We start from the raw sequence: 25,567 nt of genomic DNA on the forward strand, positions 1-25,567 counted from the left end.
TTTCTTCAAACCCAAAACGTCTGTTCTCCACTTTCAATACTCTCCTTCGCCCTGCCCCACCTCATAATACAACTTCTCTGTCAGCTCAGGAATTTGCCAGCCACTTCAATAACAAAATTGACTCCATCAGAAATGAAATCAGCTCTCAACATAATTCCATTCTCTCACCCCCTCAAATGCTCTCACTCAACCACAATCCACATAACCTTAAACTTAGCTCATTCTCCCCTGTTACTGAGGAAGAAGTTTCGGCACTTATACTGCGCTCTCACCTCACTACCTGTCCCCTTGACCCTATCCCCTCAAAGCTACTCCCCTCCCTCTCTGATACCCTTACCTCACCCCTATACTTACACACATTTTCAACCTCTCCCTCAGCACCGGTATATTTCCCTCATTGCTGAAACATGCACTGGTCACACCTATCCTCAAAAAACCTTCCCTTGATCCTACCTCCCCATCCAACCACCACCCTATTTCCCTCCTCCCTCTTGCCTCAAAGCTTCTCAAAAAACTAGTATATGCACGCCTATCCCATTTCCTTACGTTAAACTCCCTTCTTGACCCATTGCAATCTGGATTTTGTCCCCATCACTCCACAGAGACAGCTCTTGTTAAGGTTACCAACGACCTACCTACAGCAAAATCAAAAGGCTGCTTCTCTCTGCTCATCCTCCTTGATCTGTCCACAGCCTTTGACACTGTTGACCACCCTCTCTTGCTCCAAACCCTCCAATCCTTCGGCATCTGTGACACAGCCCATTCGTGGCTCTCTTCCTACCTGTCAAACCGTACCTTTAGTGTAGCCTTCTCTGGGGCCTTCTCTGCCCCGTCACCACTTTCTGTCAGAGTACCGCAAGGCTCTGTCCTCTGTCCCCTTCTCTTCTCAATCTACACGTCATCACTAGATTCCCTAATAAAGTCCCATGGTTTCCAATATCATTTGTATGCCGATGACACCCAAATCTACTTCTCTGCACCAGACCTATCTCCTTCCTTGCTAACCCGTGTCACTAACTGTCTTTCTCACATCTCTTCCTGGATGTCCTCTCACTACCTCAAGCTAAATCTCTCCAAAACTGAGCTCCTCATTTTCCCCCTTCTTCCAAAATCTCCACCCCCAATCTCTCTATAACTGTAGACAACTCCATCATTACCCCTACCCCGCATGCCCGATGTCTAGGGGTCACAATTGACTCAGATCTTTCTTTCACTCCTCACATTCAGTCCTTGGCTAAAGCCTGCCACTTCCTTACACATGACACAACTAAGATCTTAATCCACTCTCTCATTCTTTCCCGCCTCGATTACTGCAACTCTGTCCTCTCTGTCTCCCCACCTGCCACCTAGCTCCTTTACAATCCATATTAAATGCCTCTGCCAGGCTCATCTTCCTTACACGTCGCTCTTCATCTGCTGCACCTCTCTGCCAATCCCTTCACTGGCTTCCTCTTGCCTCTAGGATCAAACACAAAATTCTCACTCTGACATACAAAGCCCTCAACTGCACTGCTCCCCCCTATATCTCATACCTTGTCTCATACCTTGTCTCCAGATACTCTCCCTCCCGTCCCCTTCGCTCTGCTCATGACCTCCTATTCTCCTCCTCTCTGGTTACCTCATCGCACTCCCATTTACAGGACTTCTCCAGACTGGCTCCCATCTTGTGGAACTCTCTGCCTCGCTCCACAAGACTCTCCCCTAGTTTTTAAAGCTTCAAGCTAAAGACTAAAGACTCTACTGTTCAGGGATGCTTACAACCTATGCTAACCTTACTTTATACCAGTTCCATTCATCCATCGCTATCCCCTGAACCCCATTAGCATGTAAGCCTAAGAGTCCAGCTGTTTGTAGATCAACTTCTTAAGAGCTGACTACAATAGTGCAACTCTTGGCAGGGCCCTCTACCCATTGATCTCTATATTTGTTTGTTGTACTCCCCCTTTGTTTATAGAGCTGTGGAATCTGTTGGCGCTGTACAAATAACCAGTAATAATAATGCCAGGATGCCCATAGTAAAGGCTGTCCTTGTGCAAAAGATATGGCAACAAATAGGTGGTTTACTGCACATTCTACTATTTTTGGAGAATGGATATCTTAATTTGAGCCACCACTTAATGTGCAGTCATTTTTTGTTTTATGTCCTCTGGGGGAATTAGTAGCATGATAGAAAGTTAATCTTGGAGAGGAGCACAATGATTTTGCCTGGAGTAAAACCTTCTTGCAGACTGGATATAAAATAGGTTTTATGGTCTATGGGGACCAGGAAGTGGATAGTAGTGCCTTTAAAAAGATGACTCCATTCTGGGGGGGGGGGGGGGGGGTTATCAAACAACATTTTAGTGGCTAATAGTTATTTGTTGTCAACATCATGGTTTAACTCAAGTTTATATTATATATTTTTTTTTACTTGGGTGAACTTTCAGAGACAGGGTTTTACGGACACGGACAAACCATTTTCTGAATATATTTTTTTTCCCCAGGTTATTAAAATAGCAAACATGAATACTTCTCATTTCACTTTCGGTATGATAAATTGTACTTTAGTCACTCTTTGTGAATATATTTGATGATTAGATTTTACACTGCTGATTATATATGTTTGTTGATACCTTTGCACCAATTGTATAGTTGTCTTATTTTATACTTGGTGAATAAATACATACATATGATGCGTTAATATACTAAAATTCAGGATCAGGTTGCAAGAAAATGGGTGCTGAACAAAAGGCTTCCTTTAGTATTTGAAATGCATTATTGTAATCCTCAAGCCAGACACTGTAGAACTAATATTTCACATGATGTTGATGTTCAGACATAGAGCTAGATTACGAGTGGTGCGCTAATAGTTGCACATTTGTGATATTAAAAGTTCACTTTTTTATAAGGGGAGGCGTGGGGCGCTGTCTTGTAAATTTCTTTAGAGGGGAGGCCCACTGACTAAGACTTTGGAAACCACCTAATCTACAGGAATAGATCTGCAAGTATAGGTATATAAAGATATATTTAGAAATATTTATTTACAATAAAAAATGACATTATCCTGTATTTGAAGAACATTGAAATGGGAAATATTCATAACTTTTCTCGGGTTAGCGCATGTGTGATAGGTGTTAGGTTTTTTTCTTCTGCGCTCTCTATTAAAGACTATTGGGGACGATATGTTAACACGGCCGTGATATTTTAAGTCCTTTGGTTAGCGTGCGCCAGGTTTTGCTTTCGCTAAAACTTTTTACTTTAAACTTGCGAGCTACCAGACGTGTACAAAATGCTTACTTCTAGAGAAAGCACTAAATAAATCTAGCCCAAAGTAACAATGTCAAAGTGCAATATTTCTGCAAATTCCAACTGTGAAATGTAATAGAAGTGGTTTCAAAATCATTAATATCTGAGCCAAGGGATTGCATGTTCTTGGTAGAAACTCTGAGAGGGTTTTTCTTCCTCTGTAGATGAAAGTCATAATGCTTGGCAAATGTAATGTCTATGAATATTCCAAGGACAACAGAATCAATAAGAGCTTCAGAGTGGACAGACTGAGCACTAACAGAGAGATTGAAGCAAGTTTTTTTTTACTGAAGATTGGGAATGGAGGGCTCTGGCTTCATTCAATATTCCCTAACAGACACCTAGATTACAAGTTTTGCTTTACGGTTTTAACACTGAAAAAAATGTCAATTTCAGCGTAAAAAATGTAACGCAGCCATTACGATTCTTGTCGGTATAGCTATATATGCGTAAGCATTTTAGCCTGTAACGCAACTTCAATCCCGCACTCAAAACAATGACGTTTTTGCGTGGGATTTCCATAGCGCTGGTATAACAGGTTGTGCGGTCTGGCTAAAATGCTTGCGCTCTAGCCTATACCGACAAGATCCGTTCCACCACCTGAGACTAGTAGTTATGAGTTTTGCGCAACAAAACTGTTACACAAAACTCATAACCCCTATTCCGCTGCCCTCCCACATCACAAACACTATATTAAACTTATTAACCAATAATCTGCCGATCCCGACATCGCTGCCACTAATAAAAGTTATTAACCCCTATTCCACCGCTCCCCAACATCACCACCACTATAATAAAATTATTAACCCCTATTCCCCCGCACCCCAACATCGCCGACACTATGATAAAGATAATAAACCCTATACCGCCGCTCCCTGACATAGCCACCACTAAATAAAGTTATTAATTCCTAAACCTCTGGCCTCCCACGAAATAAACCTATTAACCCCTAAACCGCCAGCCTCCCACATTGCAAAAAACAAAATTAAACTATTAACCCCTAAACCTAACAACACCCTAACTTTAAATTAAAATTACAATATCCCTAACTTAAAATAAATAAAAACTTACCTGTGAAATTAAAAAAAAACTAAGTTTAAACTAACAATTAACCTAATATAACTATTATACTAAAATTAAAATAACTAAAAATTAAATAAACTAAATTACACAATAAAAAAACCTAACACTACTAAAAAAATGTAATTCTAAAATGACAAAAAATAACAAATACTAAAAATAAGAAACACTAAATAACGAAAAATAACAAATGAAATTATCCAAAATAAAAAGAATTACACCTAATCTAATAGCCCTATAAAAAAAAAACAATAAAAAAAACAAACAAACAGCCTACAATAAACTACCAATAGCCCTTAAAAGTGCCTTTGTAGGGCATTGCCCTAAAGAAATTAGCTCTTTTACTTGTAAAAAAAATACAAAGACCCCCCAACAGTAAAACCCACCACCCAACCAACCCCCCAAAATAAAAATACCAAGGAACTTGTACTTAGGCATTGATTTTCAGTAAACTGTAGGGCCCCTACTTCCTTAGGTTCTTGTACACGGGAGAAAGCCTCAGATGTAGATTTTGGATACATTTTCCAGTGGAGGGCAAGGTGTATAGGTGGTTTACTAGTCACCCATGCTCTGTCCCTTTCTAGTTCTCTCTTAAAGGACCAGTCAACACAGTAGATTTGCATAATCAACAAATGCAAGATAACAAGACAATGCAATAGCACTTAGTCTGAACTTCAAATGAGTAGTAGATTTTTTTCTGACAATTTTAAAAGTTATGTCTTTTTCCACTCCCCCTGTACCATGTGACAGCCATCAGCCAATCACAAATGCATATACACTTATTGTTTGAATTATTGCACATGCTCGGTAGGAGCTGGTGACTCAAAAAAGTTTAAACATAAAAAGACTGTACACTTTTTTTTTTATAGGAAGTAAATTTGAAAGTTGTTTAAAATTGCATGCTGTATCTGAATAATGAAAGTTTAATTTTGACTTGAGTGTCCCTTTAATATGCAGGGCATCATGTTTTATGTACAAGTCAATGAAAGCTAGAGAATCAGCAATTTCTTGGTAGATAGATATATCCATCTTTCAGTCTGTCTAAAAGTTATTTACAAAAAATCAGCTTTAAAGGGATACTGAACACAATTTTTTTTTAATGCTAAATGCAGCCACCAATCAGCAAGTGGTATCCAGGGTGCTGAACCAAAAATAGGCCTGCTCGTAAGCTTACATTCCTGCTTTTTTCAAATAAAGATACAAAGAGAACAAAGAAAAAAATGATAATAGGGTTAAGTTAGAAAGTTGCTTATAATCGCATGCTTTGAAAAAGAAAAAAATGGACGTTATCATTTCTGAAGTGCAGACAGCACTGGTTAAAAAAAAGCCATGACATTCCTCCGAATTGCTGGAGGGACACAACTCCGCCTCATTGATGAACTCATAAAGGCTAAACATATGTCTGGAATTGGCTTTTTCTTTCATTCAGATGATAACTGCCAGGAATTGTGATCCTGCACTGTTGTTTTGGAGGAAAGGAAAGAAGCTGCGCCATGATTATTACTTTTTAGTTTTACGCCAGTCTAGTGGTTCCATGCCCAATGATATTGAGTCTTAGAAAATGAAAATATAGATTTGGCTATAGTAGTGCTCATTTCCCTTAGGACCCTGCAGTATATTCTATCTAGATCTGGAGGTTTATATTTTAGCTAATTTTATTGTCCATTTTTATTTTATACTTTCAAAGATGAATCAGTGCCATGCTCCTTGAATAAATGTAATACGTTTTTATTGAGTGGCATTGGTTGAATTTTTATTTTTCATTTTATCTGTGTGTGCATATTTATCCAACAAGTAATCAAAGAGACTGACCTCTATTTATCAAGCTGTCAACCACAAATACACTGGAATTCCACAGCGTATTTGTGGCGAGCCTGATTCGCCTTAGTTATCAAAGGCTAGAGACCAGCAAAAGTAGAATTTTGTGACGTAACATATGATCCGCCGGACTCAGTCCGACACAGATCAATGGTTACGTCACTCCAGATGTTGCGAACGCAAGTTCGGCACAATCTTACTACTTTTGGAAGTTATCAAGATCCTACCAGGTACGCTCGGCACTTTTCCGGCCCAGCGTACCTGGTTTTCAATCCGCTGCCCTGGAGGCGGCGGATGCCATAGGAATCAATGGGAGTCTGACAGCAGCGAAAGCTTATGTTCGCTGCTGCCCGATATCCCATTGATTCCTATGGGAAATGTCTACACCTAACACCCTAACATGTACCCCGAGTCTAAACACCCCTAATCTGCCCCCCCCTACACTGCCGCCACCTAATTTATACTTATAACCCCTAAACCGCTGCTCCTGGACCCCGCCACAACTAAATAAAGTTATTAACCCCTAAACCTAAGTCTAACCCTAACCCTAACACCCCCCCTAACTTAAATATTATTTAAATTAATCTAAATAAATTTACTATTATTAACTAAATTATTCTTATTTAAAACTAAATACTTACCTATAAAATAAACCCTAAGATAGCTACAATATAATTAATAATTGCATTGTAGCTATTTTAGTTGTTTTTTTTTAATTTTACAGTCAACTTTGTATTTATTTTAACTAGGTACAATAGTTAATAAATAGTTATTAACTATTTAATAACTACCTAGTTAAAATAAATACAAATTTACCTGTAAAATAAATCCTAACCTAAGTTACAATTACACCTAACACTACAATTAAATTAATTAAATTAATTAACTACAATTACCTACAATTAAATACAATAAAATAAAATAAATTAAAGTACAAAAAAAACAAACACTAAATTACAGAAAATAAAAAACTATTACAAGAATTTTAAAATAATTACACCTAATCTAAGCCCCCTAATAAAATAAAAAAGCCCACCAAAATAATAAAATTCCCTACCCTACACTAAATTACAAATAGCCCTTAAAAGGGCTTTTTGCAGGGCATTGCCTCAAAGTAATCAGCTCTTTTACCTGTAAAAAAAGAAATACAACCCCCCAAACATTAAAACCCACCACCCACACACCCAACCCTACTCTAAAACCCACCCAAACCCCCATAATAAAACCTAACACTAACCCCTTGAAGATCACCCTACCTTGAGCCGTCTTCACCCAGCCGGGCACAAGTGGTCCTCCAGAGGGGCAGAAGTCTTCATCCGATCCGGGCAGAAGAGGACCTCCAGACGACCAGAAGTCTTCATCCAGGTGGCATCTTCTATCTTCATCCATCCGGAGCGGGTCCATCTTCAATCCATCCGACGCAGAGCATCCTCTTCCATCGACGTCCTAACGAAGAATGAAGGTTCCTTTAAATGACGTCATCCAAGATGGCGTCCCTTGAATTCCGATTGGCTGATAGGATTCTATCAGCCAATCGGAATTAAGGTAGGAAAAATCCTGTTGGCTGAAGCAATCAGCCAATAGGATTGAGCTCACATTCTATTGACTGATTGGAACAGCCAATAGAATGCGATCTCAATCCTATTGGCTGATTGGATCAGCCAATAGGATTGAACTTCAATCCTATTGGCTGATTGCATCAGCCAATAGGATTTTTCCTACTTTAATTCCGATTTGCTGATAGAATCCTATCAGCCAATCGGAATTCAAGGGATGCCATCTTGGATGACGTCATTTAAAGGAACCTTCATTCTTCGTTAGGACGCCTATGGAAGAGGAAGCTCCGCGTCGAAGAAATACAACCCCCCCAACATTAAAACCCACCACCCACACACATAATAAATATAATGTAGGTGGCGGTGGGCTCCGGGAGTGGTGGCTTAGGGGTTAAACAATTTATTTTGTTACGGCGGGGTCCGGGATCGGCAGGATAGGGGTTAATAACTTTATGTAGGTGGCGGCGGTATAGGGGGCGGCAGATTAGGGGTTAATAGGTATAATGTAGGTGGCGGCGGGCTCCAGGAGCGGCGGTTTAGGGGTTAAACACTTTATTTAGTTGCGGCGGGCTCCGGGAGCGGTGGTGTAGGGGTTAAACACTTTATTTAGTTGCAGCGGGCTTCAGGAGTGGCGGTTTTGGGGTTAATAACTTTATTTAGTTGGGGGGGCTCCGGGAGCGGCAGTTTAGGGTGTAAACAGTATAGTATAGTGTGAGTGCTTAGTGACAATATAGCAAGAAAGCTGTGAATAAGCCGAAGAGCAGCGAGATCAATTACTGTTAGTTAACAACAGTCCGCTGCTCATCGCACCGTACTTGGTGCGCGGCTTTTTGACAGCTTTCTTGATAAATTTGGCGAACGTATTCAGGTCCGCAGCGGCGATGTTAGCCGATCTTAGGCAATCGTATTGGGTCCGTCGAATGCAGGTAATTAGGCAGCTTGATAAATAGAGGCCACTGTGTACTTGAAAATGTTTATTGTTTAAAAATATAGATAATCCCTTTATTACCCATTCCCTAGTTTTGCATAACCAACACTGCTATATTAATACACTTTTTACCTCTGTAATTACCTTGTATCTAAGCCTCTGCAGACGGCCCCTTATCTCAGTTTTTTGTTGCAAACTTGCATTTTAGGTAGACAGTGCTGACTCATAAACAACTCAACGGGAGTGAGCACAATGCTATCTATATGGCACACATGAACTAGCGCTATCTAGCTGTGAAAAACTGTCAAAATGCCTTGAGATAAGAGACGACCTAATTAGCATGTGAGCCTACCTAAGTTTAGCTTTCAACAAAGAATACCAAGAGAACATTGAAAATTTGATGATAAAAGTAAAATGAAAAGTTGTTTAAAGTTGCATGCCCTATCTGAATCATGAAAGTTTAATTTTGACTAGACTGTCCCTTTAAACATTCTTCATTTATCATTAGTAGAATTTTTTTTCTCAATTTGTGTTTCCGCCATATATATTTTCAGGGTTGAATGCATGCTGTGCTTGAGAAATAAACACATCTGTGAGAATATATATATATATATATATATATATATATATATATATATATACTGTATATACCGTATATCTATATCTTTATCATAAGTGTGCACAAAAAAAGTTTTTGGATGAATTGTTTTTCATGGTAACCATTTTCTTTCATTTGATGCAATGTTTGCTCAGAGTCGTTCAAAAGCTGTACGTCTGCTACTTCTTATAGGGAACAAGCTGCAGCGGAGCAGCTGGACAGCAACTTCAATTTTAAGGGACAGTCAACACCAAAATTGTTATTGTTTAAAAAGATAGACAACCCCTTAACTACCTATTCCCCACATTTGCACAACCAACATTGTTATATTAATATAATTTATAACATTTAAACCTCTAAATTTCTGCCTTTTCCTAAGCCACTACAGACAGCCTCTTATCACATGCTTTTTTATTTGCTTTTCACAACAGCAGACTGCTAGTCCATGTGGGCCATATAGATAACATTGTGCTCACGCCCATGGCTTGTGGAAGACACTGCACTAATTGACTAAAATGCAAGTCAAAAGATAAATAAATAAAAAGTCATGTGATCAGGGGGCTGTCAGAAGATGTTTAGATACAAGGTAATCACAGAGGTAAAAAGTATATTAATATAACTGTGTTGGTTATGCAAAACTGGGGAATTGGTAATAAAGGAATTATCTATATTTTTAATAACATTTTTGACGTTGATTGTCCCTTTAAATAAATTTAACGAACAAGCCAGCAGGAGCTCATAAAAAACTTTTTTTAATTTTTCATCGGATCAATATTGTCAAAAACAAAAGTGAAGTTAACAAACTAATTGGCTGACAGGGACATTTCTGTATTGTTATTGAATAGTAATTACAAATCTATATGAATGGTTAGTGGCGTCCATGTCTTTTTTTTTTGTTGTTGTTAAAAAGCCCACTACAAAACAACTTGTTTTCTCAATATAACATAGTAGAAAAAAAAAAAGCACGGCCTCTCTGGGCTTCCGTAGAATATGGAATAATTCAAAGTTAATTTTTAGATTTTTCTGAAAACTGAATTCAAATATTTAATAATTATAAATAATAAAAATTGGTGATAAAAAATTATTTTGGCAGACCATGAGTACAAATAAGCATCTCAAAACATTCTATTATTATCCTTTTAATTATAACAGTATACTGGAAATTGTGTGGTTTGAATGTGATCCTGAGCGACTTCACAAAGTTCAATGGCTTTTACAGAGTAGCCTCTTAGCAGGGCATTTAAGCTTCAGATGTCCCTCTTTCAAATCAGGGAGATACATATCCTTAAGAGGCCTATTTATCATAGGTCTTGCGGACCTGATCCGACAGTGCGAATCAGGTCCGCAAGACCTTGCTGAATGCGGAGAGCAATGCGCTCTCTGTATTCAGCATTGCACCAGCAGCTCACAAGAGCTGCTGGTGCAACGCCGCCCCCTGCAGACTCACGCCAATCATCCGCCAGCAGGGTGGTGTCAATCAATCCGATCGTACTCGATCTGGTCTAATTGTGTGCTCAGAGCAGGCGGACAGGGTTATGGAGCAGCGGTCTTTGGACCGTATGGAGCTTGATAAATGGGCCTCTAAGTGTAAGAGTAATGATGAAGCATGAAATTAGTTGGTCTGTTATCATAATTTATTCTCAGGTCTATTGGTGAATTTATGTATATGAATAATCTAGATACAATGGCCTCTACTTAACAAGCTCCGTATGGAGCTTGATGGCCCCTGTTTCTGGCGAGTCTTTAGACTCGCCAGAAACAGCAGTTATGAAGCAGCGTTCACAAATACCACTGCTCCATAACCTGTCCGCCTGCTCTGAGCATCGCCAGAAATCAACCCGATCGAGTACGATCGGGTTGATTGACATCTCCCTGCTGGCGGCCCATTGGCCGCGAGTCTTCAGGCGGCGTTGCACCAGCAGCTCTTGTGAGCTGCTGGTGCAATGCTGAATACGGCGAGCGTATTGCTTGCCGTATTCCGCGAGGTCTGTCGGACCTGATCCGCACTGTCGGATCAGGTCCGACAGACCTTGATAAATTGGGGCTAATGGGTCAGATTACGAGTGGATCAGTAGTTTGCACTCACATTAAAACTGCTAGAAGTACTTTTTTGTGCTCAGAGACTCGTGCTCATATTACGAGTTGAAAGTAAAAAGTTTGCAAAGTCGTGTTAACAAATAGACTTTGAGAGGTCACAAATGCAAAATCTCATTCCCCTCGTTTAGACTTCAATGGAGCCGAAAAAGTTGAAAAACACCCACAAGTCATGCAAACACGATTGTAGTTATTTAAAAGAGAAACATAAGAAGATAATATTGCATATTTCATAATCCAATGTTCTGTACTTAGCAGAATATGTTCTATTTATTCTTAAAGATAAACATATATCTGATGTATTTTTGCATAAATATATATTTATATATATATATATATATATTTATACATATATATATATATATATATATATATATATATATGATTATATAAAGATATAGATATATAGGAATATATATTTAAAAATATTAAAAGTTAATAGAAAATGTCCCCCCTATGCGCCAAACATTGAAATGTGAAATATTTACAGTAAATATTCAGTATAACACTTTATTAAATATGATTATTGCATAAATATGATTTTTCATGTTTTCATCTGCAAAGGGCTCCAATGCCACTTTATTAGGTACACCTGTTCAATTGCTTGGTAACACAAATTGCTAATCAGCCAATCACATGGCAGCAACTCAATGCATTTAGGCATCTAAACGTGGTGAAGAAGACTTTCTGAAGTTCAAACCAAGCATCAGAATGGGGAAGAAAGGGGATTTAAGTGACTTTGAACGTGGCATGGTTGTTGATGACAGACGGCTGGTCTGAGTATTTCAAAAACTGCTGATCTACTGGGATTATCAGTTTTATCACACACAACCATCTCTATGGTTCACAGAGAATGGTCTGAAAAAGAGAAAATATCCAGTTAGCGGCAGTTGTGTGGATGAAAATGCCTTGTTGATGTCAGAGGTCAGAGGAGAATGGGCAGACTGGTTTGAGATGATAGAAAGGCAACAGTAACTCAAATAACCACTCGTTACAACCAAGGTATGCAGAATACCATCTCTGAATGTACAACACATCGAAACTTAAAGCAGATGGGCTACAGCAGCAGAAGACCAAATCGGGTGCCACTCCTGTCAGCTAAGAACACAAAACTTAGGATCCAATTCGCACAGGCTCACAAAAATTGGACAATAGAAAATTGGAAAAACGTTGACTGGTCTGATGAGTCTCAATTTCAGCTGCACCATTCAGATGGTAGAGTCAGAATTTGGCATAAACAACATGAAAGCATGGATCCATCCTGCCTTGTATCAACGGTACAGGCTGGTGGTGTAATGGTGTAGAGGATATTTTCTTGGCACACTTTGGGTTCCTTAGTACCAACTGAGTATTGTTTAAGCACTGCAGCCTACTTGAGTATTGTTGCTGACCATGTCCATCCCTTTATGACTACAGTGTACCCATCTTCTGATGGCTACTTCAAGCAGGATAATGCACCATGTCAGATAGCTCAAATCATCTCAAACTGGTTTCTTAAACATGACAATGAGTTCACTCTACTCCAATGGCCTCCACAGTCACCAGATCTCAATCCAAAAGAGCACCTTTGGGATGTGGTGGAACGGGGGATTTGCATCATGGATGTGGAGCCGACAAATCTGCAGCCACTGCATGATGCTATCATGTCAATATGGACCAAAGTGTCTGAGGAATCTTTCCAACACCTTGTTGAATCCATGCCACAAAAAATTAAGGCAGTTCTGAATGCAAAATGGGGTCCAACCCAGTACAGCAACGTGTACCTAATAAAGTGGCCAGTGAGTGTATATGTCTATATATGTATACATAAGTATATATATGTTTATGTGTGTATATATGTCTGTGAATACATAAATACACATATAAATGTGTGTGTGTGTGTATATATATACTGTATATACAGGGAGTGCAGAATTATTAGACAAATGAGTATTTTGACCACATCATCCTCTTTATGCATGTTGTCTTACTCCAAGCTGTATAGGCTCGAAAGCCTACTACCAATTAAGCATATTAGGTGATGTGCATCTCTGTAATGAGAAGGGGTGTGGTCTAATGACATCAACACCCTATATCAGGTGTGCATAATTATTAGGCAACTTCCTTTCCTTTGGCAAAATGGGTCAAAAGAAGGACTTGACAGGCTCAGAAAAGTCAAAAATAGTGAGATATCTTGCAGAGGGATGCAGCACTCTTAAAATTGCAAAGCTTCTGAAGCGTGATCATCGAACAATCAAGCGTTTCATTCAAAATAGTCATCAGGATCGCAAGAAGCGTGTGGAAAAACCAAGGTGCAAAATAACTGCCCATGAACTGAGAAAAGTCAAGCGTGCAGCTGCCAAGATGCCACTTGCCACCAGTTTGGCCATATTTCAGAGCTGCAACATCACTGGAGTGCCCAAAAGCACAAGGTGTGCAATACACAGAGACATGGCCAAGGTAAGAAAGGCTGAAAGACGACCACCACTGAACAAGACACACAAGCTGAAACGTCAAGACTGGGCCAAGAAATATCTCAAGACTGATTTTTCTAAGGTTTTATGGACTGATGAAATGAGAGTGAGTCTTGATGGGCCAGATGGATGGGCCCGTGGCTGGATTGGTAAAGGGCAGAGAGCTCCAGTCCGACTCAGACGCCAGCAAGGTGGAGGTGGAGTACTGATTTGGGCTGGTATCATCAAAGATGAGCTTGTGGGGCCTTTTCGGGTTGAGGATGGAGTCAAGCTCAACTCCCAGTCCTACTGCCAGTTTCTGGAAGACACCTTCTTCAAGCAGTGGTACAGGAAGAAGTCTGCATCCTTCAAGAAAAACATGATTTTCATGCAGGACAATGCTCCATCACACGCGTCCAAGTACTCCACAGCGTGGCTGGCAAGAAAGGGTATAAAAGAAGAAAATCTAATGACATGGCCTCCTTGTTCACCTGATCTGAACCCCATTGAGAACCTATGGTCCATCATCAAATGTGAGATTTACAAGGAGGGAAAACAGTACACCTCTCTGAACAGTGTCTGGGAGGCTGTGGTTGCTGCTGCACGCAATGTTGATGGTGAACAGATCAAAACACTGACAGAATCCATAGATGGCAGGCTTTTGAGTGTCCTTGCAAAGAAAGGTGGCTATATTGGTCACTGATTTGTTTTTGTTTTGTTTTTGAATGTCAGAAATGTATATTTGTGAATGTTGAGATGTTATATTGGTTTCACTGGTAAAAATAAATAATTGAAATGGGTATATATTTGTTTTTTGTTAAGTTGCCTAATAATTATGCACAGTAATAGTCACCTGCACACACAGATATCCCCCTAAAATAGCTATAACTAAAAACAAACTAAAAACTACTTCCAAAACTATTCAGCTTTGATATTAATGAGTTTTTTGGGTTCATTGAGAACATGGTTGTTGTTCAATAATAAAATGAATCCTCAAAAATACAACTTGCCTAATAATTCTGCACTCCCTGTATATATATATATATATATATATATATATATACACATACATACATTTACATATTTATTTATTTATATATATATATATAAATATATATATATATATGTTAAAGCCCTTTGCCTGCCTCTTATTTTTTTAACACCTGTAACCTCATATCTTTGAGTCCTCATAACTTTTTTATGCAATATTGCAATATTTTTTAGTGTTATTATAAGTGTAACTGTACTCTTAAATGTATTTTTGATATGTTTTGTGCAACTTTTTATTCAAGTGTAACAGTTAACCAGAGCTCTGAGGTTGCAGTAATCATTCTAGTGGAAATCATGATTATGCTCACGCGTTCGCATTTACTTTCACTTTGTAATATGAGCAGAATTTAACTTGCCTTTAAAACCCGATATTGTTTGCATGCAAACAATTGCGCTCTACTCGTAATCTAGCCATATATATATATAAATATATATATACGTATATAAATATATATATATATATATATATATATATATACACACACACAACACACAGAGGAAGTCTGGCACTCACTTGCAAGACCACAGCTAAGATTAAAAGCAAAAATGGAAGAGTTAGTTACCGCATCTGGCCAAATGGGTCAAGCCCAGAAACCACGCCAAAGTCTTTTCCATCTTGGGTCCCTAATACTGCCAAACAATGCATGCTCTCAATCAAACAAACTGAAAACCACCCAAGGGTGCACAGGCCTTATGTTATCTCCCTAGATACATACAAAATACAGTAATGGTCTACACACTTAAACTGGACCGGGTACACATCCTATGACCCTGCAAAATGCACAGCCCTGGGTTCTCAACAGCACTCACAGGCAGCTGCACAGCCTCCAGAGACACAGGCAGTTAACCCCAGACAAGTCTGAGTTCAAAGCCCATATGAAAAATTACAAATAAATTAACACAACACACAGAGGAAGCCTGGCACTCACTTGTAAGTACACAGCTAAGATTAAAAGCAGGGATGTTGGTTTCTAGTTTGTTTGATTGAGAGCATGCATTGTTTGGCTGTATTAATGGGTTTTAATCTCAAAACCCACAAAATCATATGCAATGCACTTAGCAAGGCAATTCTGTTTGATTGAAAGATTGCAATAGAGTCATATATATATCCATGATGACCTATAATGAATTAGCACATCAAAAATAATTATGTACAAACATTAAATCATAAAGATCAAACATTACATAAAGCTTGAGGGTTCATCTTTACTATTATTTGCCCTCACGCGTTTAAGAAAAGTGAACCATTTAGGACGCATCTTTCTGACCGTTCTCAAAATATTTTTTACTATTTCTTATATTGGTTATATGAAACGTTATTTAATGACTTATTCTGCTGATTGTGTGTCAGTTGTCATATTTTTATACTAAACCTTGATAGGTTAAGCAAAAGCCTTTGTAAAACTGATTGCCTCTATGTAATACCGGCATCATCTCCAGGGCTACTTATGCTTGATAATATTAGGTAGCATATAATGAAGTATATAGGTACATAATGATAACAGCTTGGTGCGTGTATGAACGCATAAGGCTGTGGAAGCCTGTTGTGTTACAGCCATAGGCCTCACCAGAGCGTCTGGAGTGGAGACAAATTGATACGCTTTATTATTTCCTGTATTTATTTATAAGTTAAACAGTGATTATACAAATAAAATGTCACGCTATAATTTGTTACTGTATGTCATTTTATCAATAGCTATGCTGCAACTCCAGGGGGTAGATTTATTATGGGTCGAGCGGATATGATTCGCTATAGCATACACTGTTGACATTTATCATTGCACAAGCATTTCTAGACAGAACAACCGGAATCCTCGCACTCAAAAAGGGTTGGTTGAAAAGGGTGAAAGTGAATAAAGTACCGCCAGGCTAAGGCTTAAAAGTAGAAAGCTCCTTTATTAGAAAATACATAAAAGGCATACACGCCAGCAAGGTGACAAGGTACTTTATTCACTTTCACCCTTTTCAACCAACCCTTTTTGAGTGTGAGGATTCCGGTTGTTCTGCTGATTTTTCTATTGAGGGAAAAAGGTGAAGTTCCCTGTACACATCCTATTTGCACCAGTCGGACCGGAACCTTTGTTTTGATCACAGCTCCCGTGGGGAGCGCTGAGGAGGTGAGACGCAGTAGTGCTGCAGCGACAGTGAAGACACAGCACAGTGAACGAGAGAGAGAGGTGAATGGAATTTTCCTACACACTGAGCGCCTGCTAACGGAGTCTGGCACAAGCATTTCTAGTGCTCACTCGCAGCGGTCTTAACTTACGTTTCAGGCGGATCTGAAACTGTTTTTGTAGATAAATAATTTTAAACAGTTTTCTGAAGGATTGTGATTGACCCCATGGTTAAATTACTGCTTGGAACTCATAGTTCACTGTGGGTCCCAAGAGGAAACTGCTGCTGATTCAATCAGCAGCACATAGTGTATTTTAGCTGTGCCACTAGCACTTTCGCTCAGGACCAACAGTGCTCTGCGGGTCCTGAGTGTTACTTTTGCTATGTCTTTAACCTAACATAGCATTATAGCGTCACTAGTGATAAAATTACATACTCTAATGAATTATATCATGTAATATTATCATTTTATTGACCTTTTAAGGCTGACTATTTTGGTTCAGTTTCATAATAGATGTGGCAACATGGAAACATAGGGAAACACAGGAAATGGAAGGATCTGGGCAGAAAATGATGGAGTACAAGGGTGAGGGAGTGTACAACTTTTTCACTGTTTCTACCTAGTAATGACCCAGATTATATGTAGAGCGCTAACAATGCTCAAGTTAAATCAATAGCCCTCCTATTCTTGCGCTCATAATATTACAAGTTGAAAGCAGAAAATGCGCACATGCGAAAAACATCTGTAAGTCGAATAATCGCATCCTCCCTTACTCATTTTCCCCATAGACTACTATGAGACGTGCTAAAAAAGCTTCTTCTGGCTTTTGCTTGCTAACCTGAAGGTGCGCTAGGCCAACTGCGCTAAAGCTGAAGGTGCTTTAAGAAATAATTCAAATAACTTTATATACAGTATGTCTGGAAGTTTTCAGGACTGTGGTGTCACAGTGACTTAGGATGTGTAGCCTGTCCAGTCTGAGAGTGCAGTCATTTCTGTGTTTTGTATATACTCAGGGAAATTATAAAAGCCTGTTTCACCCTGGGTAGTTCCCAGTTGATTTGTTTGAACCATGCATTGTGTGGCTGCTTGTTTAAGTTCCCGGGAGGGGAAAGACCTTGATGTGGTCCTGGGCTTATACCGTGTGCTGTAAAATGATTTAAAATGATTTAGAAAAGTTTATAAAATTTTTTTATCCTTTACACATTTTGTTTATTCTGTGATGTAAATATACCTTAATCCTTATGTGCTGAGTAAAGACATAATTAGCTGTTTCTGAATACCATAAATAGTTAACGAAAAAGACTGAAATTCAAAAAAGGAGAGAAACCAATCCCTGTTAGCTATGAACTAGCTAAGCTCCAAGAGTGGATGATTAATCAGCCAATCAAAGGATTACACATTTGTAACAGGCTATATAGTGTCTGGTTCATAGAGTGAGCATCTTGATAAAGGCAGGGAACACTGCTGAAACGCGTAGATTTGCTCACATACACTAGTGGAGTTGATAAGGTTAAAAGAGCAGGACGGGTGCATCGGTCACTTTGTGAATATACGAGTGATCCGTGTATGTACAAGCTGTTGTGGCGCTCACACTAAACCATTTTCACAACACTCCTGACTACTTTGTTTGCCAATTATAGTGATCAGGACGGGTTATAAAGGACTTCACCTAGTCTGTTGAGGTGCTCACTGGCAGTATGGATCATTATATCAATTGACTGCAACTTTGTTTCATTCTTTTTAACTCGAAGAATCGAATACTGAAGGCACCTTTTAAGATCCCTCTGATTGGATCATCATAGGTCATGTGACTGGAAAGACAAACACGATTGGATCACGTCACCAAAGAACAACAGTTAAGCGTTTTATAGCTTGGTTAAGGTACTTTTACTAAAAAATTCACATCCACTAAGATATTTTATATGTTCATATTATAAGCTTCAAGCAATTTGATCCACACATGATTTAAGTGCATCGATTAGCAACTCCCACCTTTTATTGAGGTTAAGCACAGACTTTGAAAAGACACAGGTTTCCCATAGATGATATTTGTGTTGTGTTTTTTGTGCTGCAGCTTTAACTATAAGTTTTTATTATTTGTATAGGTACTTATTACTGCTCATTCTATATTATTGTATAGATGCCGGCATCTTACATGTTCTGTTCCATTTACAGATTTTTATTAAAGGGACATGAAACCTAATTTTTTTTCTTTTATAATTCTGATAGAGAATACAACTTTCCAATTTACTTCTATTATTTAATTTGCTTCCTTCTCTTGTTATCCTTTGCTGAAAGGTTTATGTATGAAAGCTCATGAGCAGCAAAGAACCTAGGTTCTTGCTGCTGATTGGTGACTGCATATATATATATATATATATATATATACCGATTGTCATTGGCTCACCCATGTGTTCAGTTAGAAACCAGTAGTGCATTGCTGCTCATTCAACAAATGATACCAAGAGAATGAAGAAAAAATTATAATAATTTATACATTAGAAAGTTGCTTAAAATTGTATGCTCTATATTAATCATGAAAGAAAAAAATTGGGTTTCATATCCCTTTAAATATATTATTCATACTAATACCCATTTATTAAATCTTTAGTATCTTTCACTACACTATCATTGATTTTTTTTATGGCAGTCAGCTTCTCCTATCACTGCATTTGTTTCTCTTTCACATTTTGTTAGATTTATGTGAACTTTTTTGGAGTCCAGCAGGCCAATGTCACTAGAGAGCTATCACAACATGTTCTTCTTTGTCACTTAAACCGTGTGCTGCCAAATGCAACTGACTCTCCCATTTTTGCTTTAAATATGACTTTGTGCCTGCTTGTGAGTGCCAGGTTTTCTGTGTGTTGTTTATATATTTATATTAAAATAGCATTTTGTTCTAAGTGAAGAACAAAGGTATTTGAAGTATTTAAAAAAATTCCCTTGGTTTAAAAGGGATAGTTTATAAGTCAAGGTGTTTGACTGGAAAGGGCTGAAAGGTATGTGTGTATATATATATATATATATATATATATATATATATATATATATATATGTATATATATATATGTGTGTGTATATACTATGTTTATATATTTATGTATGTGTGCATGTGTGTGGTAACTCACTACTGAGCTGTTGTTTGTTCCTGGTAGAGTGCTTCTCTTTCTGTTTGCGTTTGTATTATGACCCTGGTGAGATCTCCCTAAGGGTAATGAGGGAATCCAGACTTTGACTCCTTACTCAGTGTGTTCAGGGGAATATGGCTGCACCTCACTGATGAGGCCCACAGACGGCCAAAATGATCCTCTGGGGTTGTTATGTTCCTTGTTCAGAAGAGAATCGCCTGCACTACCAATAGTGCTCCCCTTATAATATAGGCCAATGTCTATTTGCCACATACAGGTTGATCAAACAGTTCTGTTTCAATCAACATTCTTATCACATTCACCCTCTTTTTATCCCCCCCCCCAACTTTCTTCATGGCTACCTACTCTTATCTTTCTTGTCTGCTCATTTTTCCACCTTGCTTATTTCTGTTTTTCTCTAATTTCTTACAACTCTTTCTTCTAAGGCAATTCTTGTTTTACCTGTAATCCCACATTTCTCATACACTTTACCAAATCTTCTCTCTATGATATCTCTGTATGGGTGTTTTTTATTGTGTGAGGCTTTGGAATTCTGTCTTCATTGCAGCCTATATGCGACTTTCATATGTGGGCCTTCAAGTATAAAATGCCATCTCTTTAGTCTCTACTATTCTCTAGGGCACATAGCATTTTTTTTTACACATTTTAAAGTGAAATAAGACAATCACACCACCAGTGTAAACAATATTATTCCTCCTAGTGTACAAAAAGTATCATACCAAAGTTAATTCATAAAACAACACCCAAAAAATAAACACATCAAAATACAACCATTAAACTTTTCATAATTAAACAATTCTGATCTTGTTGAATGTTTACGAACACAGAGCATATATTTAATTATTGGATTGTAGCTCAAATACATTTGACTATTAAATATATATTAGTGACAAATATTCTCAAAATTGTATTGCTCCTCTTTTAGTTTCTTGCACCCTGGATTCCCTAGAGACAGTTAAGATCGGCCACTACAGTGGCATCCACTATACAGCTGTTCAGACAAAACACATCTGTGCAGGTCAAAGCCAGTAGCAACGTGGGTTTTACTGAGTAGTTCTTTCATATATTTTAATGCATTTACATATTTTTGCCCGGAGCTATAAAACGTTTTTTTTTTTGTGTGATGAAGTTTGTAACATTTTCAGTTATATTGTTTTGGCCCCACTTTTATTTTTTCCTAGCATTATGTGCCTTTACATATTTTACACTAGCGTTTTGTTCATGTCTACTAGGTATCCTGCAAATCTAAAGTGTCTTCTAGTTTGATTTTATTTTGGGGGTGGGTTTGTTTTGTCCTTGTTTAGATCTCAAGAAGCAGAGGATCCTTTTTTTCTGTTGCCCCTCTAGATGTAATCTAAGTTAAATAATCATCTTCTAGAATTAGATATTTTGCATCTTGACAAGCTGTATAGAGACCTGCTATAATATATATGATATTTTTCCTTGTGCTTCTGGCCCCTCCAATTATCTAGATTTAGTCATCTTAGTGTTGAGAAGTCTATTAGTTATCCACCAAGTAACCTTTGCAGGAAGCATTAGTATTAATCCAATTGGGATCTGAGGAATTTTTAAAATGCAAGGCATGTGGAAACTGAGGGCTATCAGGTTTTGTAATGGTATCAAGTGCCAGACCTTTATAGGCAATTAACATATTTTTTTAATAAAGGTCATCTTAATTATGAAGTATGATGTTATCAAAGGTATTACTCTAACAGAATACGTCTGGAGTTATATTATTGATTCCTACTATCTGTAAAGTCAGTCCCAGAATCAAATGCCTTAATGTGGACTAAATACCCTTAAAGTAGGTGGAGCTGTCTCCTGGATAATTACACAACTACATGGTTTTAATTTGTCATTCATCTTTTTCCAGATATCCTAATAGTAGAATATATGAAATCTGTGTTTTTGGCCGGACAGACAAGGGTGGACATCTCTTCTCCTGTCTCCCAGCATCACGCACGGCCAATCGCATGCGAGCAGTCACCTCGGTCAGAGAAGTCTGGAGGGATTAAAAAATACAAATTTAGAGTTGGCGTAGTGCATTTTAAGCTTCTTAAATGGAGTCCTATTTCACTTGCTATTCAGGTAGAAATAAAGAAAGCAATGTATTTCTCTGTGGACATCCAAACATATGCTTAATGGGACATAGTACACTAAATTTTTCTTTGCATAAATGTTTTGTAGATGATCCATTGATATCGCTATTCTAGTGTGTTTTGGAAAAATCTATAGTTTTGCCTTTTTTTAAATAACATTGTGCTGATTTCCAGACTCCTAACCAAGCCCCAAAGTTTTAGATGTATACTGATGTCTACAATCTCCAGCTTGCTCCTGTTTGTGTAAAGGGTCTCTTCCTATGCAGGGGAGGGGGGAGTATCTGCTGTTCCTGCTTTACCAGCCCCTTTCACTGGGTGTCCCAGCCTAACCTTATCAACAGTGCTAAACTGGGAGCTTCTAAGTACGTTTTTAAAAGGTTTTATACTGGATATTTATATTGGTATCTGGGCATATTCTTATTTATAGTATTATCTATTAAATGCAGTTATGAAATTGGTGTATACTGTCACTTTAAGTTATAAGAATGGTTTAATTGCTGAAGTTCCGAATGTTTCATACAAGTTCTAAGTCATGCATGTTTACTATACTAAAAGGTCCACATTAAATTTTAGTCTAAACCTGAGTTTTTGTATAGCTATTTGAGCAATATTATCATCATTGGCTATGAGAATATAAGTAATCACCAAACAATCTTGGGTTCTTGGTCTGCAATCCTGATCTACATTTTGGACACACCTGATCTAATCTTTGAGTGAACTGGGGCAGCAAAATGAAGACTTCTGATACTGCTTCATGTTCTGCAGTATCCTTTAAGAAAATAGCATATGGGGGTAGCATACGCTGTCAGCATTTAACATTGCACAAGCATTTCTAGTGAAATGCTTGTGCAATGCCGCTCCCTGCACATTCACGGCCAACCTAGCAGGGGGCTGTCAATCATCCCAATCTTATCTGATCGGGATGATTGCTGTCCGTCACCTCAGAGGTGGCGGATGAGTTAAGGCGCAGCGGTCTTACCACCGCTGCTTCTTAACTTAAGTTTCAGGTGGGTAGCATCACCTGTTAATAAATTTACCGCATAGCATTAAACTGAGAAGTGTAATTAGATTATTCTGTTAATGAATGTATAATATATAATATCATACCAAATGGAGCTATGAAATCTCATCAACTTTATGAAATTCAGAAAAGTTAAAATGCAATCACTGTAGTAGTGCAGCAATGATAAGATGTCATTGGCCAAATTAGTATTTGCAGTGCTAAAATGGAAAAAAAATAATGGATTGGAATGGCCTTGAATTTAAAACCCCATTTTAAACCACCATAAATCACTTTGCACTGCTCTTTGAATGGTTTGGAATGGACCCACTTTTATAACTTAAAGCACAGTGAAAATGATATATTGTCATACTGGCTGTATGTATTACTGCTAACTTAGGCCTAGATTTGGAGTTTGGCGTTAGCCGTGAAAACCAGCGTTAGAGGCTCCTAACGCTGGTTTTAGGCTACCTCCGGTATTTGGAGTCACTCAAAATAGGGTCTAACGCTCACTTTTCAGCCGCGACTTTTCCATACCGCAGATCCCCTTACGTAAATTGCGTATCCTATCTTTTCAATGGGATTTTTCTAACTCCGGTATTTAGAGTCGTGTCTGAAGTGAGCGTTAGACATCTAACGACAAAACTCCAGCCGCAGGAAAAAAGTCAGTAGTTAAGAGCTTTCTGGGCTAACGCCGGTTTATAAAGCTCTTAACTACTGTGCTCTAAAGTACACTAACACCCATAAACTACCTATGTACCCCTAAACCGAGGTCCCCCCACATCGCCGCCACTCGATTAAATTTTTTTAACCCCTAATCTGCCGACCGCCACCTACGTTATACTTATGTACCCCTAATCTGCTGCCCCTAACACCGCCGACCCCTATATTATATTTATTAACCCCTAACCTGCCCCCCACAACGTCGCAGCCAGCTACCTACAATAATTAACCCCTAATCTGCCGACCGCAAAGCGCTGCCACCTACGTTATCCTTATGTACCCCTAATCTGCTGCCCCTAACACTGCCGACCCCTATATTATATTTATTAACCCCTAATCTGCCCCCCTCAACGTCGCCTTCACCTGCCTACACTTATTAACCCCTAATCTGCCGACCGGACCGCACCGCTATTATTATAAAGTTATTAACCCCTAATCCGCCTCACTAACCCTATAATAAATAGTATTAACCCCTAATCTGCCCTCCCTAACATCGCCGATACCTAACTTCAAACATTAACCCCTAATCTGCCGACTGGAGCTCACCGCTATTCTAATAAATGTATTAACCCCTAAAGCTAAGTCTAACCCTAACACTAACACCCCCCTAAATTAAATATAATTTATATCTAACGAAATTAATTAACTCTTATTAAATAAATTATTCCTATTTAAAGCTAAATACTTACCTGTAAAATAAATCCTAATATAGCTACAATATAAATTATAATTATAGCTATTTTAGGATTTATATTTATTTTACAGGTAACTTTGTATTTATTTTAACCAGGTACAATAGCTATTAAATAGTTAAGAACTATTTAATAGCTAAAATAGTTAAAATAATTACAAAATTACCTGTAAAATAAATCCTAACCTAAGTTACAATTAAACCTAACACTACACTATCAATAAATTAATTAAATAAACTACCAACAATTACCTACAATTAACCTAACACTACACTATCAATAAATTAATTAAATACAATTCCTACAAATAACTACAATGAAATAAACTAACTAAAGTACAAAAAATAAAAAAGAACTAAGTTACAAAAAATAAAAAAATATTTACAAACATAAGAAAAATATTACAACAATTTTAAACTAATTACACCTACTCTAAGCCCCCTAATAAAATAAAAAAGACCCCCAAAATAAAAAATGCCCTACCCTATTCTAAATTACTACAGTTCAAAGCTCTTTTACCTTACCAGCCCTGAACAGGGCCCTTTGCGGGGCATGCCCCAAATAATTCAGCTCTTTTGCCTGTAAAAAAATAAACATACAATACCCCCCCCCAACATTACAACCCACCACCCACATACCCCTAATCTAACCCAAACCCCCCTTAAATAAACCTAACACTAAGCCCCTGAAGATCTTCCTACCTTATCTTCACCCTGCCAGGTTCACCGATCCGTCCTGAAGAGCTCCTCCGATGTCCTGATCCAAGCCCAAGCGGGGGGCTGAAGAGGTCCATGATCCGGCTGAAGTCTTCATCCAAGCGGGAGCTGAAGATGTCCATGATCCGGATGAAGTCTTCATCAAAGCGGGAGCTGAAGAGGTCCATGATCCGGATGAAGTCTTCTATCAACGGCATCTTCAATCTTGCAGACCTCCGACGCGGAACATCC

The 25,567-nt window shown here is 38.3% G+C and overlaps 1 protein-coding gene across 6 annotated transcripts in view; it reads left to right on the top strand.

Annotated features, from left to right (window-relative positions):
* The window catches only part of BEST3 (bestrophin 3), a 212,381-nt gene that overhangs the window by 77,330 nt on the left and 109,484 nt on the right, over nt 1-25,567 (top strand). Inside the window, exon 1 of one of the 6 annotated variants that reach the window (XM_053716803.1) lies at nt 18,795-18,812. The exons of the other annotated variants lie outside the window; for them this stretch is intronic. The gene's annotated coding sequence lies outside the window, so the exon portion shown is untranslated. Of the gene's footprint in view, nt 1-18,794; nt 18,813-25,567 lie in introns of those variants that run through there. 6 annotated transcript variants of the gene reach the window in all.

The sequence above is a fragment of the Bombina bombina genome, chromosome 6 (assembly GCF_027579735.1).
Source record: "Bombina bombina isolate aBomBom1 chromosome 6, aBomBom1.pri, whole genome shotgun sequence".
NCBI classification, from domain to species: Eukaryota; Metazoa; Chordata; class Amphibia; order Anura; family Bombinatoridae; genus Bombina; species Bombina bombina.